General features: G+C 40.1%; 1 protein-coding gene across 1 annotated transcript in view; it reads left to right on the forward strand.

The window, feature by feature from the left end:
* IRS1 (insulin receptor substrate 1) overlaps nt 1-17021 on the forward strand; it is a 281844-nt gene that overhangs the window by 39601 nt on the left and 225222 nt on the right. The window contains exon 2 of the mRNA XM_051781420.1: nt 9650-10718. The gene's annotated coding sequence lies outside the window, so the exon portion shown is untranslated. Of the gene's footprint in view, nt 1-9649 lie in introns of the transcript that reaches the window.

Below are 17021 nucleotides of genomic sequence, written 5' to 3' on the forward strand. Positions count from 1 at the left end.
TTAAGAATTATTGAATTAAAATATCTGACTGAAAATTCTGAGATGAGAAAAACTTTTACCTACTTTGATTTCTGCTTGTGTGATTTCACAGCTTCATAATGCTAGATTGGGATTCAAATTAAATAACTAACATGACTTGATTAGTTTCCCATTTAAATCATGGCAATCGAGCATGTGAAGGTTAGTCCATTTAGGCTGTTAGTAACTTTAAAATATAACACTGGCAGTCATTCAGGCTTTTAGGATTTTGCTGAATGAAACTCTAAAGAAACAACAGTAAAAAACTTGGTTTGTCTGATTGGTCTTTATAATTTGTATTTAATCCACTGATGTATCCAAATAGGGCTCCCCCCTCCCCAAGTGCCTGCCAGGTGCTGCTTCCTCTGCCCATGTACTTCAAACTTGAGACAGCTCCATTGTTTGTAATGAGAATTGTATTTCCTTTGTGGCCTTTCTCTCTCTATATATATTATTTTCTTGTTACTGTGGTTTCTGGAAATAAATTGGATGACAATTGTTTTGAAAACCTAATCTATATACAAACAAGTTTTTTCGGTGTTTAAATGGTGCAATGAATAGTTTAGCCATGAACTACCTCAGAGCTCATTAAAGTGCTCAGCATTATTATTGAGGTTAATCCCATTGCAGTCCAGGGTATGTTGATTGCTAATTCAGTGGGAGGAGAAGGGTAGAACTCTTGCTTTACCAGAAAAAGGCTTGTTTTCTGATGTTGGAATTTTGTTGTCCTTTTTTTTTTCCAGCTAAAAATTTTGTATTTGCATGTAGAGTTTACTTAATTCTTTATATCTCTTCTAATGTGGAATAATGCTTGGCCATATGTACAGTCACACTCAAATGTTACTTATTTTTGTAAGCATTGATACTTTTGCCCTGACCCTCATGCATATGCATTCTCATAGTTTAAGACCATGTAGCAAGAAACTTGTATTTCCCACATAGAGCACATCCTTCAGTTTGTAGGCAGTGATCCGAATGAAGCATTTTCTCAGTTCTTTTTATTCCCAGCAGTGTCTGGCTGGCCCGATGTTTTATTTATAGCACCTTGTCCAGATGCTGCCCTGTGTCTGTTGTCATGTGGGCACTGTCAAGACACTTCCCATCCTGCTGTCTGGCCCCTGGCACAGTCTGAACTCTCTGTCAGGTAGCAGTTCACAGCTCACAGGCAAAGCACTGAGACACGGGAAGATTAAGGTAGAAAAATAATTCCCTCGGTGTTGTAGTGACTGTGCATGTTTGAGACATCATGACTTTTTCCCCCTTCTCACAAGAAAATTTCATGTAGACAGTAGATGGGGTGGATGTTTTATCTATTTTCCATGAGACCAAGGCAAAGGAACTTGAGCAGAACTACGTGTCAAATCAAACCAAGAGCAGAATTAGATTTTGAGTCTTTCTGCATCCAGTTGTGTGCTTGTCCACCTGCCTCTGGGTTGTGTATCCCAGCCACAGCACTTTACTGTTGGCAGCTTTGGGGTATGACTGATGCTTTGGATTTCAGTTGTCAGCTTCTGTGCCAAAGGAGTCTGAACATCAGGTTTGAAGTGCTGGGAAGAGGAAAATGCCATGTGACTCCTAGAGAATTTATGGCAGAGATAAAAGGTAAAAAGGTCAGGTCAAATGAGTGCAAGTTGCTAGAAACTAGGAATAAATTGTGAATTTATATGGATGTACATGAAAATACATTCTTACTGAAACATTATGTCAGATGTCAGTCTTGTAAGATTTGTTATCTTGGTCTACAAAGCAGAAAGCAATGGGTCAAAGTGGTTAATATAATTCATTTGATATCACACTGATGGTGGTATCTTGGTGAAAAGCTAAATCTGTGGTTAAACGGTTGTTTTCTAGTCCAACTTCAAGGTGTAACAAACTTTACTGTTGCTTTTTGCCTTTTACCAAAGGCCTTCTCCTTTCACTTTATTAAAACACAGCCTTTAATTTGTTTTCAAATGTTATTTATACTGTATGGTAGTTTTTGTATTAAGGTGTAGCAGATAGTGTCAAAATAATGGATGCTTTGCTTTTACCTTGGCTTTTGAAACTTCCTGGTACAATTTTGTCAACTTCATGATATTTTGTTTGTTCTTATCCTCTCCCCTCTCTGTTTTCTTGGCATGTTTTTCACAATGTGTTTTCCAATACCTCCTTATTAACCTTTTTTGATATTTAATGCGCTGTTGTTGGGAGTTGAGGAAGTGTTTCATCCAAAATCACTGCATAACTTCCTTCCCACGCTGTTGCCAGACATGCTGCAGACTAGCTACTTAATGTGCACTGGCAAAATTTCAAAGTGAAGGTCAGCTGGCCAGGTTATCCCCCTGTGGGGCTTCTGTATCCCTTCCTTTTAAATGCCATTTTTCTTCTGTCTGTTCTACGTTTTCCCCTTATTTGTCTGTTGGGAGGAAAATGTCTCCAGCAAAGCTGAATGGTGTGAATCCTTCCTTGCTCAAAGTTGTAACTCTCACAGTTTAGCATGTACCATGAGAACAGTTTCAAGGCAGTTGAGACTATTTATGTAGGGTTTTTTAATATGTTGTCAGAGAAAAGTAAATCTGGCAGAAAATGAGCATTATAAAGTCGGGTCAGAAAAGCACAGGAGAAAGTGGCAATGTTTGACTTTGGAATGGGGAACCAGACCACAGTGCCAGAAAAGCATGTGAAATATAGAGTCACAGAAGAATAATAAAAAATGAATATGCAGCAGCTGAGATCTGTTCTGATTATGTGGTAGCTACAGTGGATGTTACGTGTTGCTGAGCTCCACTGCTGATGTAATTTAGTTGATATAATATGAGCACAGCTTCAGAGCACTCAAGTTTGGTCAAATTCGGTTGTGTTTGTTTAAATTACTAACAAGCTGGGAGGGTGTGAGTGCATTTAAAGGCACCCAGGTCATCTGTTTCCCTGTAAGCAGAGCCCCTGTAGTGATTCCCAGCATCGGAGAGTTTTACTGAATTCCAAACTGCCATAAAATTAATTTTAAAAAAAGTTCCAAGAAAGGTCTTTTGAAGAACAAATTGCATAATGAACTTGTTTCTGGATTCCCCTTATTAATATTTTTCATATATGGTTATATGTTTGATAAAGATAAATACTGAGCAGCAGTTTCCTCTTTGCAGGGTACAGCCATACAAAGTGCACTTCACCATTGCTTTCTTGAACTGGTTGTGGGTTATTGAGTCACCAGGGGAAGTGTGAATGCCCCAAATTCTTCAGGGTTAGGCTGAGAACTTGGTGAATGGAACAGTGTAAATTCCAAAATAATGAATTACCCCACTTGTTGAAGTTGCAAGTTTCTTTGAATCTTAAAACCAGCAGCAATGTTGTCCTGTGAGGGCTGAAGCTGTTAACTAGGTGATGCACATTTAGGGTTTGATATCCCTTCTCATTATTGCAGCCTGGCGAGGGGAGAAGACCCTGGGCCCGCGGTGGGTTTGTCTGAGGGATATCAAACACAACCAGAGTATTACAGGGGCATTATGAGGAGATTTGGATGAACTTGGAGTACTGATCTCATGAGATCCCTGGCTTCATAGTAACATCATTATTTTCAGTCCTGAAACAAAGGGAGTTTCTCTTCATTGTAAGCTTATCTCGACCTTATTAGCTGGACTAATAGTAAAGGAAGGGGAAAGATCCAGATCTTCAGTCCTTACACAATTGGAAGAAAAAAATGTCAGAATCCCATTTATAGTTCCCATATTTGCCATTTCATAAAAAAACAACCAACCAAAAATCTCCAGGCTCTTGGATTTCTGTACCTTTTGCAAGTGTTGGACGGTTGTTATGTTTTATCGCTTGCTTAGCTCTATCACTGCAAGAGAAGTTGTAGAATTTCTTTACAAAACACACTACTGAATTTAAGCTCTTTTTTTCTAGACTTAGTAGTATCTTTTTTCTTCAGTCTTTAAAAAAATCAAAAACTCATTAACTTTTCCAAAATTGAAAAGATGTAATATTTAATCAGAAATTTGGTATTTGGGTCATCAGTCCTGCTCAAACCCCTAACTGCTGCTGGTTTTGTGTAATAGAGCAGGAGATGCCTTCAATATTTTTTGTATGCAGAAACTTTGTGAAGTCCTTTTTCTGTATCTTTTTATACCAGTGCAGAGAGCTGGCTCGTGTCCTCCTCGTTCTAGGGGGAACCAGGCAGATCCAACCTCCAGCAGCTTCACTCTCCCATGCCAGGTGCTGGGGCAAGGCAGTCCTTGGCTTCCTGTCTGTGGCAGCAGCCTTTCTTGCTGACCTCAGTGATGGGTTTAGTTTTCTCTTGAATGAGTTTAAATCAGGTTGACATGCTGTGAAGTTGAAATCAAACATACGAATTCTTTGCTGGGCAGAAGCTCATCCAAAGAATGTGTGTGGTTTAGTTTGTGCTTTCCCACCGTACTTACAACCCAGGAAATGGGTTCTTAAATGTAAAAACCTGGTTCTGCTCATCTGATTTTTAAAGTCTCACAGTTGTTTTCTTTTCCCACCGTCTTTTTCTGGGGAAAAGAGGAAAATCTGGTGTGGTGAGAACAGCTTTTTTTTTTTTCTTTTTTTTGCTATACGTTAATTTTGTCTGAATCAATGGCAGGAAGACTATCATCTGTATCATCTGTACCTTTACTTAGGTTCCTACAGCAGTGAAAGATTACCTATATGAAGAAGAAAACGGCGTGGAAACACCAAATTCAGTTCCCCTGCCTGATAGGAAGGGACTTGGTGAAACCAAATCGTCAGTAATTCCCCCTTTAGGACATTAGCAGGAAGGCTGAAATAGGCATTTTGGGGTACAAGGAAGGAAAGCTTCCCTATTAAATGTAGATTACAGCCTGTCAAGTTAAATAGCAATGTGGTAATTACTTTGTTTGGTTCTATTTTGAATTCCTTTTGTTAGACTGAGGCTGCAGTTAACACACTGGAGCAGCCATTGTTCTCTCCTGCATTCCTTTGCTCTTTCAGCGTCCCTGTGAGTGGGGAAACAGCTTATTTGCATCTCTTTGAAAAGAAGTTATTTGAGCTAGCTTAAATTTTGGTTGATGTTTTTAATTTATCCGAACGAGATACTTCCTGTATCTGTGCGCACATTAGTAATGCCAAGAAAAATGTAAACAGGCGCTGCTTCTGCTCATCAGTATGGTGCTCACGAAACGGGGATGGATTCAGCTTTTAGGTAGGTACGCACCGTTTCATTATAATTAGGTGATGACTCATGCAGATGTCACCAAGACAAGAGCTGTAAATGAGTTTTTCAGGACTTCTTAATGTGTTTACTTTGTGTCGGCGTTTCTAAAGACACTCGGTTATACCTGCCCGGGCAAAGGGTGCCCAGGCTGCAGGAAGACCGGGACTGGTGGAATTCTGCAGGAGTCCTCCAGAGAATGTTCATAATGGCTCTCATTTTGTTTTGAACTTTTGTTCCTGAGCTTTTTGGTATTTTTACGAGGTAGATCTGTTCATTATGTGGTAAATCATTGTTTAATCTGCAGAGAATAAGATACTCTATATGATCCTAAAATAAACAGCAAATGCATTAACTTCTAAAACCTTTTTTTTACAACCAGTAACTATGACAGGGAGTCTTCAACCAGTCCTTGTTGTTCATGGCTTCAAATGAGGTGCTGATGGGATAGATACAGTTCTGGAGAACACGTTTGGATTAGCAGGGTCGATGGCAGAATTGCAAAATGATCCTCCTTCAGTAGATTTGGAAAAAAATGTGTTTTTTTAAGTCAGTAATAATCTTTTCATTGACCTGGCTCTGTCACCTGTAGAATTGTTTCCTAAACAGATGCTAGCTGACACTGGAAGGGTGTCACAGGGTACTGAGCAAGTCTGATGTTTGGGAGCCACGTTTTGCCCTGGTGTGTTACTCAGTGACAAAGTAGTTGCCATTTATTTGATGAAATTATCATGGAACTTCAACAGCAACTTGATGCTATTTGACTTGTTTTGGAATTAAATGACCCTTTGGAAGGGCATTTCCATTGGTATTTTAGGGACAAGACACGTTATTGCCTCTTAATAGCAAAAGAAAGTTTAATTGGCTACTGGACAGTGTTTTGCTTGAACATTGCTTGAGTTTTCACTTTTGATTTTTCTTCCTTGGTTACTTTCAAAGAGACTGGGTTGAAAAAAAGGAGTAAGGATTACACTCTAAGTGTATTTTAACAACACATCTATGTTATGTGTGAAAATTCTGCTAACTTCAGGAAAGATATATTAAATTGTCTAGACACTCTGCTCTTAGTTCAAATTTTAGGTTCTCTTCTCCAGCTCCCCAATAATGGAAATAAAATGAAATACCAACTTATTTTTAGTTACTGGATTTAAGAATGGGATTTCAGCTGTAATAGGAACTGCAGCTAGCTGTGCTGTATCCATCCTGGACTGGGAGATTTGAGAAGGAAGCTTTGCCAGCTGGAACGTGCGTCAGTGTTATCTGCATGTGTGTTGTAACAGATGTTGAGCAGAGACTACTTGTCAAAGGTACCTTGTAGTAACTTTTAAAGATGGTCGTTTGTTTCAGTACATTTTTCTTGCATCACTAATTTTTTCCATAAAGTCAACCACAAACTGCATTATTGGGGATTCCAGCTGAAACTTGTGGTGAATAGGAAATAGATTAAACACAGGTTTTCCCTTTTCTCTGGTTGCCAGCAGTGATGTCAGTAGTTTTAATGATCCTTACCTCAGCTTGCTGCCGAACACACTCTCTATTAAAACCCTTGTCTTCTGCACTGTTTTGTGTGTTGTTAAGGAAATGCTGATGGCTGTAGGTATCCAACCCATTACTTCATTTCCAAATAAGGTTCTTCCGCTTCGAAACGTACTGTAATAGTTCACTGGGGAGAGAGGAGACTCAGATTGTTTTTGTCAGAAATTTAAGAAATACTCTTTTTAAGTCCAGCAAAGAGCATTTGTATGCTGAAACTGAGGATGAGGCTTTTGACTATGCATTGGGTGCAAATAAGTATTCCCTGGATATACTCAACCTTATGGGCTGAGTGTATTTCCAGTGACCTTGGAGGAGCAGCCTTTCTCTCGGAATGGCTGTTTTCTATACATCTTTGTTCATGCAGACAGAACAGGCACTGCTGTCCTGTAATAGCAGCAAGGGTTGTCATTCTCAGTTACATAACTCGTGTTTTATGGAAGGAGATTGGTCAGAGGAATTGGGTATGAAAACAAATAATTGCAATCAGTAATTAATTTCAAGTGGTCCATAGCAAAGCGTATCGGTGTTTTTTAACTTCATAAAATTAGAAGAAAACAAAAGCTACCGAATCATTTTTAGGAAAGGGTGACAGACAGATTTCCGTGTTGCACTGCTGAAGATCCTGGTGTGTAAGTACAAGCTTGAAGCTGCTCCGTGCCCTGTGCCCTGTCATACCTGCAGCTGACATTTGTATGAAGTGCAGCCTGCACCAGGTCATGTCCTACATGATTCTGGCTCTTCTGCCTGTCTCAAACTCTCAGATATGTCAGCCTGCTGTGTTTTTTCACTCTTTTTACACATGTACAGGACTTCAGTATATGAGTGCTTGGGTTTCTGTAACTGTGGGTTTCTTCAATATTATTTTCTTAGTGAATTCCTCTAGAAAGTGTTTAGTTTTTCCAATAGACTTGTTATTTTCTTTCTTCCTTTGCTCTTCTGACTTAGGAATCCAAGAATAAATGCCTGATAGTAGCAGTTGTGACAACTTCTTGGGCATATTGGTGAGGAATTGGATAGGACAGGCCATTTTGTTCAGTACATGATGTATTTGAGTTTAGATGACCTGAATGCTAGTGAAGAGGTGTAGTACTTGGCCCTGATACTGCAAATTATGTATTATTTATGTACTTAAAATCTCTTAGAATAAAGTCTAGCGATGTAGAAAGGCTGTTACTTGCTCTCCTTCCACTTGCCCTGTCAGTGCAGGGCAGGTTGGACTGTGGGTCCCTGCTGGTGGGCACCCAGCTGTTCCTCTGGCCCTGCTGGATGGGAGCTGGGTGTGGAACACCCACCTTGGATATGCAGCATGCAAGTCACGCTCCTCTGTTTAAATGAAGCCATTTTTCCTTTGTTGCTTGTCTTTATTAATAAAGTATGGTATTACTGGCTAATTTTAGGTCAAATGTAGTTGAAAACTGTAAAGCTGTGTGAAGCTGTATAGAGATATTTGGGTAGGAACATTCCAGTAGATCGCAATGTGAGTGCAGAAGAAAGTTGAAAGTAAATAAGAGATCTGTGAGATAATTCTCCAGGGAGTTTTCACAGCATACCACACATCATTTGCAGGGATAGGCTTTCCTTTCACTTGAAGGACCACACAAAGTAAATTCTGTTTCTTGTGCAATTAGAGAATATAGGACAGGAGGTCTTTTCAGTTTTTTTACTTCGACGTGTCTATGGGAAGCCTTTATTTGCTGAGGAAAATGCAGTGTTTACTATCCTTTCAGGGGCATAGTTAATATCAAATATAGAAATAGACACACTTTTATGTAAAAATCTAAGTCTTGCTTCAGCAGATTTGAGGCGAAGCTCCTGAAATGTAAATGGTGGTAGTCCTCTAACCCCAGTTAGAACAAAAATGATATTCATTTCACTGGTGTTCTGTTCAGTCCCCAGCGGGTCTGCTGTGTGTGACTGGTGCGGAGAGGAGGCCGGGGCTGAGGGTGGTGGATGGTGGCAGTGACAGGAGGAGGGTGCTGTCTGTGTGGCCAGCCATGGCTGTGGGAGCAGGGGAGGCAGCCCTGGTGCCCCAGCGTGCCACCTCAGCCCCACGTTCCCCAGCAGGGACACTGCTCCTCACTGGGGCCGGAGGATCTGCCGCGGCACTGCCGGCAGGACACGGGTCCGATCGGCAGCGAGCGGAGCTGGGCTCTGCCTGTGATCAGAGCTCTGGGAGCTCAGGACTTACTGACAGAGACACTTGCACTGTGTTCTAGATCAAGGAGGCTGGAGCCAGGAGATGAGGACTGGTAGGACAGGCTCAAAGGCGGCTTCTGGCATTCATTCCTCAGAAAACCTGGGCTATGTATTATTAGGGTTGCGGGACCTTGTTACTTACCCAGCCTTCTCAGAGAGAAGCTGGACGTAGATAAGTTTATGGACTTAAGCAGGATTTTCTGGATACAATTTCTTTTATATAGCTTGTGTGTCAATAGGGAATGGTAACACTGCACCCAGAATGTGCCATTCCTTGGTCATCCTTCTCATGCAAACCGTGGTGTTTGCAGCTGGCCAGGAAACCCTCTTGTAGGGCCTGACATCTAATGAACCTTTCTTGTAGCCGGTAAAAATGCCAACAGCAAGCTGTTGTGTTGAGCTTTTCTTCCCCTTGTCACAGAAGCTTGTCAGAGTTAAACAGTATGGACACTTAAATTGTTTCTGCTTAGGTGAATCTCTTGCAAGTTTTAAATGTGTTTCTGACTGCTTTGAATTTTATTGCCAACATCTGTTTTAAATGCTTTTGGGATTCACATGCTGGAGTACAGTTCAACTGTATGTATGCCATAATTTTTCAAGGTACTAACACTTTCAGTTTAGATGATAACTCTTTTAAAGAAAAAAAAAAGGAAGTATGAGGAGAGAAATAATTGCAAAAAAGCTTTTAAAATCCCCATGATGCTAATTTTCTTTCTCTTTCAATTTCAGAATGATGACCTACACAACCTCAACAAATCCTTCTTTTAAACTCATGGGTATCAAGACTATAAATGTTTCATGCTATCACAACTAGGACCTCACCTCCTCCTCCTCCTCTTCCTCTGTAAATGGGTACGATGCATCCAGTTCAGTTTGTTTACTTTACACAAACCTCAGGAGTTAGTTGACTGAGCTGCACATCCTGTGTTGTGCCAAGCAGAAGCACTGTGACACCTGGACAACGAGTCTCTCTTACTTCATCCTCTACCATAAGGACTTAGCTGGCCACATGAACTGATGTGCCCACCACTGTGTCATGGTGAGAATGGGTATTTTACTAGCACATTTACACAACTTCATTTGCTGCTGAAAACCTGTATGACAAATCATCATTGTAAATTATTACATACAAAACTTAATGTTGGTTGAAGAGTATTAAATATTTAACATAGTTTTTGATTTATACATGTACTTTTTTAATTAAAATGTAACTTTTCCTACAGCACATCTTTTTTGATGTGGAACTGAGGTATACTATATTCTGTTGTAAACAGAGTGGGAAACCTGCTTAAAACAAGGCTTCTAAGAATAGAGTAGGGTACTATTCTTGTTTTAAGATTGTAATTCAGAAAATAATATAATATGAGTCATTGGTCCCTGGGCCTTGATTGTACAGTCATATTTACTGATACTATCAGTTGTAAGATAACCCTGATGTTGAGTTGAATTCTTTCCAAAAGAAAAATAATTTTGTACTCCTTGTAAAATAATAGTCTGTATTAACTACAATGAAGACAAACGTTACTGTACATGGTATTTACAAGTGTCGACTCGAATTCATCAGTTGCACAGGAACCAACAAAAAATCAGAAAAAGGAAATCAAAGTCTTCCATTGTATATATTGTAAAGAAGAAAAACAAAAAAAAAAAACAACCAACAGAAAACCACAAAGCAAAATGAAAACAAAAAAAGGGTGAACTTTTCAAATTGACTCTTTCCCTGGAATGAAAATGTGGGTGTTTGTAAATTCTGGAAATCTCTTTCTATATGTAATAAACTAGATACTGTTTTATCTGCTGTAGTAGTTTTTGGGTTTTTTTTGTTTTCTTGGTAAGTTGTCTCAACTCAAATTGTCCCTTCAGGTTTCTGTGTGTCATTGAGAACGTCTGTGGACCTCCATAGCTTAAGAATGAAGTCAAGTGTAATTAGGTGTAGTAGGGAGTATGCTTCCTTGCATTATTTCACTAAAGCCCTTGTTTCAGTTCTCTGGAGAATCTTCAGGATACAGCCCTCCTTCCACTGAAGTTAGTGGAAGAGCTCACAGCAAGTGAAATCACTTGGAAACCATAGCAAGACTTCAGCAGAAAATCTCAAAAGAATGGCTCAGCTGATTGTCTGGAAATCAGTGCAAGAGGAAGGATGAGGAAGAATTCTTCTGTGACTCTCCTTTGCACCACTCTGGTTTTATGCAGATAGAAATTCTTTTGTACATTGCACTTGCAGAGTCTTAATTCTTTTGGGGACTGGAAAAGTACTGAGATCATGGATTTTCAAGTAAAATGTTGTTGAAGTGATAATTGAACTTGAAGCCGTGTCAGGTCCCTGTTGGTCCCTCCTGCTTCTGCGAAGCAACTCCATGGACCAGTGCACATTCAACAGAATTGTTGTTATCAGGAACAGGCAGGCATTCACAGCACCAGCTCTCCCTGCAGGAAGGCTGTCAGACCCTCAAAGAGGGAGTTTCTTCCCGCTGAGATGTTTATGGTGTCTGGGGTTAGGCTGTGGTTAATGCAGTGTCCACTTCTGACTGCACTATAGACCGAGGGGCCATTGCACAGCTGCTTTTCACCTCTCCTTTGGCTGGAGGCAAACCATTCCCCTGGATCTCCTGGTGTTATTGCACCTATAAAACCACTTCGACCCTGTCAAGTCAGAATATTCACTTAAGAAAGGACTTGCAGCTTAAGAATACTTGAATCATTGCAGATTACTGGGAGCAGTTGCAGGAGGAGTGGTGCTGGCAGTGTGAGGATGTTGCTGCATGAGGAGGCTGCAGCCTGAGAGGGACCTGCACCTGCCCAAGTGCTGCCTTGGGAAATCTTGGCCCTTGCTGAGAGAACAGTCTCCTCCCAAAGAGGCTGATACCCAGCAGTAGCAGACAAGAGGCTTTGCTTCTTTTTTATGAAGGAGGTGGCAGTTCGATCTGGAGTAACTCACCTGTTACTCTTAATGAGCATCGATGTGGATTTTTTCAAAGAACCATTAATATCTAAGAAGGCAGCACTTGCTTTAAAAAGAAAGCCACATGCTTTCAGACCAGTATTTAAATTTCTAATTTACCCATTTTATCTTGAGCCTTCTTTTTTTGTTCCCTTTTTTTTTTCAAGCGGGGTTTAGTTGCAATGGAAGCTTGTGTGTGTTCAGAAGAAAAAACATTAAAACAACTCATCTCCAACCTCTTTGCCCACAGTCTTCTCCAGCTTAATGAATTAAATTAAATGTTCACTGTGTTGATTTGGTTGCTAAATATTAGCTTGTGTTAAAGTGCCTTGAACAGAAAATTATTTAATGTCCATTGTGCTTTGCATTGTTCCAGGTAATTTGCAGACTGACAATTACTGAAATCACAAGTTTGGAGATGCTGGAAGCTCCTGTTAAGTTTTAAAAGGCAGTATTTAATCCTGGTAGGAATATTTCACAATGATACATCTATGAGCAAATTTTGTTCATAAAACAGGAATTCTGAAAAATTGTATGCATTCACAGTGGTCATTAGGAAAGGGAATGGTAGGGGGAGGATAGTACTGATGTGATGGGTTTCCTTTCATGTTAATAGTAACACACAGCCAGAGAAGCAGCTTAAAGATGTTAAAGATGTTTATATTAATTGTTATTTTTTCCTAAGTAAAGTTAAACATGCCTGTTCAGCAAATGTTTTGAAAAGATTTTTGAAGCAAAATGCATTCATAACCCAACCTGAAACTCTTGGTTATTGCATAGATTTTTATTCTTATAAATTAAAAACTTTTATTAAACAGACCATTATGAACCAAACCCTTTTTAATGAAAGCATAAATGCCTGAAAAATACAGTACTATACTATCTTATCCTTTTATGAATTCTTTTGTGCTGTCTGCCACAGAACAGATTGTCATTTCTTTAAGTTTGAAAATGAGCACATGGGATCAGTCCTAGATCAGCTGGTAAAACTCAGATGCTTGGGAGTTTATTTTGCATTTATATTTTTTTTTCAAGTGGGAGTTTCTGGTTATTATTTGAGTTCCTTTCTGGCTCTGTTACTGGGATAGCTTCAGTTTTCAATAACTCTGTACTGAATGCATTTATTAGTTCTATTGGTTGAAAATGAATGGGGTTGGAAAAACCATTTGAAGCCGTCTCTAGGAGAACAAGGAACATTTACACACTTGGGGTTTTGCAAGGATTGCTGTGTTCAAGTTCAGTTTGATTCTGAGTTGATGTGTATGTTGTGGAACTCTAAATAAATCTTTGTCCTTCTAGTCTTTGCTATTAACCTCTTTACTTAGTATTTAAAAATGTCATATGTCTTCCATAGTGTTGTTTTGGGTTTTTGTCCAGCAAAAGTACAAATTCAGAAAAAAAAAAAGGAAACTCAGGCCACATTTATAAGCTTATTCTAGTGCTGTAGCCTTACTTTCTGCATATTTAAGAACTAAGCACCATGTCCATCTTGCTACCAGCTGACTTTCAGCTGGAGCTGTTTTCATGCCCCTGTTGCACTCAGGGGCTGGGTAATGAGCAGACTGTGCTTGAAAGAGTCCCACCAGCGTGTGCTGTATTTCAGGCACAGAACTCTGTGGCCATGGGTGGGTGCAGCAGGATGAGCAGCCTTCAGGATTGTTTTTGGAATGATTAGCTGGGTCTAGCACTTAGTAGCAGCCTAAGCACTGCATGTCAACTGCTAATTGAATCAATCTGGGTAGATGTTTGAGCCCTTGCTCTGCAACTTAATTCACCGAAGCTAGCTTAGGTTAAAGAAACAATACTGAAAATAATGAAGTTAGGGAAAATATTTGCCCATCTCCTGTGTGACCTCCAACCCATCTTTGGGTGCAGCTGATTTTTTTTTTGGTTGGTTTTTTGTTTGTGTATTTTGGTTTTTTCAGCCTGCAAACCTTGAGACTGGTTCACTGGTGTAAAGTGATGGTATTCACCCTTCTCCAGTTCACCTTGTTTTTGTCTGACTATTAATGTTTTTGTTGAGCTTGACTTTAAAGATACCATAAATAAGTTGTTTGTGAACTTACCAGGTGCCCATATGGAGAAGGAAAAGAGTGGAGGTGGAAAAAAGTTCAGGACTTTCAGTTTGTAGAAAAGCTCTTTTGCTTTTGTATCTTTATGTGATGCTATTTTCCAAAAAGATGACATGAGGAATCTGTGACTTCCAGATGTATATTCTGAAAGAACATTGATACCTAAGGAATTAGGAAAAGGTGAAGAGTAATCAGTGACTGCTTGGGAATGCAGTCATATATAAATACTTCCAGGTAGGAAGTTGGGTTCTACATTTGGCATAGCAGTAGTGGAATAACCAAATGTTAATGTGTGCCTGCAATGGGCAGGCTCAGATGTTACAGAACAACCCAAGAACTGCATGTCTACTATGAGACAGTAAAACTGGGCACAAGGCCTCTCAGGGGGAAGGATGGAGGGAGAACTCAAGCACTTTCTGCCCTGCAAAGCTTGCTGCGGACATGTTTTTTTGTAAAAGGTTCTGTGCTGTTCTGGACTCCTGATCTCAGTTGGTAAATGGTTTGAAAATTGGAACTTGGAACCCAAGTAACTGCTGGGAAATCCCCCTAATGCTGCACAACCTATGGAAGGGCTCTGCTTGGTGGTATCTCTCTGGCTTCAAGGATTCCCAAAACTCCCATTTCTGCTGTATTAGGATACTTGACAGTTGTATTTGGAGATGGACAGCAAGAGAATGAAATAAAACCAATGTGCCTTCTGTAGATTGAATAAGTTGGATACATCTCAGAGAAATCAAGTTATCTATAGGCAGATAAACTATATTGAATCATAACAAGGAACTGGAGTTATGCTGTGCCATGGCTTGATAAAATGGTTCTGCTTTTTCAGCCACTCATGGGCCCTACTTCTGTCTATAGACATTGAAGTGCTGGTTATTTAGAGGAAAAAGACGTGTAGAACTTACCTACTTGTGTTTGTAGAAGATAGAGTGTTGCAAGGAAAAACCATTAAAGCAGCAATGCTGCTACAGAATTGATAAAAAATTAAAAATGCCAGATAATGTCTTTGATATTTTTACCAGTAATTTTTGAAGAAGAAAAGTTCTGACTTACAGCTCTGTTCCCATCTGTCTATCCAAAGGCTTGTGTCATTGCAATATATTGTATATGGCAGTCACAATCCATGCTTTTCTTTTATTTTTTAATTTCAAAATCAACCTGGCACTGTCTGGCCATTGGCTGTCATGACCAAACCTTCCTGGTATGTCAGGGTTTTGCTGCTCAGGTTATTGTGGACAGGACTACTGTCCTGTTGGGTTTCCTCATCACAGTGGTAGTGCTCTGTTTTCCACTTTTTAGAAGATCAACTGAAAGAAGAAATGGTCATTTTAACTATCAGTTTACTATTTCACCTTCAGCTGGTGAATTTGAAACAGAATTTTGTTTTTCTTTAAACGATTGTTTGGAAATTTGATTATGGCAGGAGTTAGACAGCAACATCAAATCCCAGATTTCTGGCACATCCTGATTGTGCAGTCTGCTGAGCTGAGTGCAAACTTGATGCTGTTTCTTCTTCAGGCCTTATCTTTTGAAATCAAGGACAGGTTGTTGGCTTTTGTTTTTAAAATGCTGACGGAAATACAGTGAATTCCAGTTCCTGTGGTTGTAGTCTCGGTCCAAAACATGGATTGAACCCATGCTGGGCCAAAAAGTCGTTATTTGTACTCTAAATGACTAACTTCAGAGAACAACTGGGGTCTTCTAACAGCCTTTAGACACTCCTGTGGTTTCAGTAACTGATAACTGGCAGCCTGAAAGCCCATGCCCTGGCTTTGTGTGCTTGTCCCTCCTCCTCAGCAGCCACTGCTGTGCTGCCCAGCCTGTTTTACCACGAGGTCTGGCTTTCCTCAGCCACATGGCACTGATGTGGCTCATTCTGACACCGTGCCCTTATCAGGAGCATGTTTTTGCATTAATTTCAGCTTCTTCACAGTGCTCCTGTGACTGCAGGAACGTGGCCCTGGTGGGGTTTATGCAGCTCCCTCCAGCTGTGCAGTCCATCTCCTTCATCCACAGTGTTGGTGCCACCTCAGCAGGGTCCCACAGGAAAAGGTAAGCTGAAATTCCCTTTCCTAAATCTGCCAGGAAGCCGTTTGCCTGCGTTTCTTCCATGTTAGGCTTTGTGGGAAGTGGCCTGGTGATCTGTTGGCTCATCACCAATCTCCCAGTCATGTGGGTAATCCAGAGAGTTGTCATCTGAGGTGAAAGATAAGGAGAAGGGTCTGAACATGACACATGGATGTGAAAGATCAAGAGACTTCTGGCTGCTATGTTATTTTTAAAATTAGAGCTAACAATGGGACATGAGTGAGTTGTTTGGGTTTGCCTCTTCGAAAGCATTGTATGAATGTGAATAAATCACTGAGTATGATTTATGCCTTAGTTTTGTGTATGCAAAATGAAACTGATTTTTACCTTCTTCACTGAGTTGTTAGGAGGATTAAGTAACAAATAAGAAATACTTAGTGTTGGACAACATAGAAATTTTTGTAAAGAAACTACATAAACTGTGTTGTTGCAGAACAGTAGTACTATCCAGCCCTTTTTATCTCTCCAGATTTCAGTGTCCACTTCAATGCTTTCTCTGTTCTCATTAATACCATCTTGCTCAGTCAAAAAACTCAGCTGCTGGAAAGTTTCATTCTGTGTTTAGTCCAGCAGTCCCTTCCACATCTGGGTTTTGTTATACCTGTTGCACAGCCAAGGTGTTCTCACCAGAAGACAAGCAGTTTAAGCCAGGTGTGCAGTTCTCAAAACCCTTCTTTGTAATCTATTAGTGGAAGTCATAAGTATCCCTGACTCAGGAGACTGCTACTGTTCAGGAAGACCAGTGCAATGCCTGCTGAAGGTTCATTAAAGTGATCTCTACTAAACAAAGCCTATAAACGAAACACAGAAGCTTAAAGCAAGTGTATCCTTAAATTAAGCATAGCTCTACACACACATCTAAGTGCTTTGGGGAGTCTGTGCTTGTTATTCCAGCATTGGGAGAGCTGGAGCTCTATGAAATGCAGATCTTCAAAGCTTCCTTGGAGGTGCAATGCTCCTCTCCACCAATGCCCTGTCAAAACAGGAGTCTCTTTTAGTC

Source organism: Manacus candei, unplaced genomic scaffold (genome assembly GCF_025592945.1).
Source record: "Manacus candei isolate 608988 ecotype Guabito, Panama unplaced genomic scaffold, ASM2559294v1 h1tg000015l, whole genome shotgun sequence".
Classification (NCBI taxonomy): domain Eukaryota; kingdom Metazoa; phylum Chordata; class Aves; order Passeriformes; family Pipridae; genus Manacus; species Manacus candei.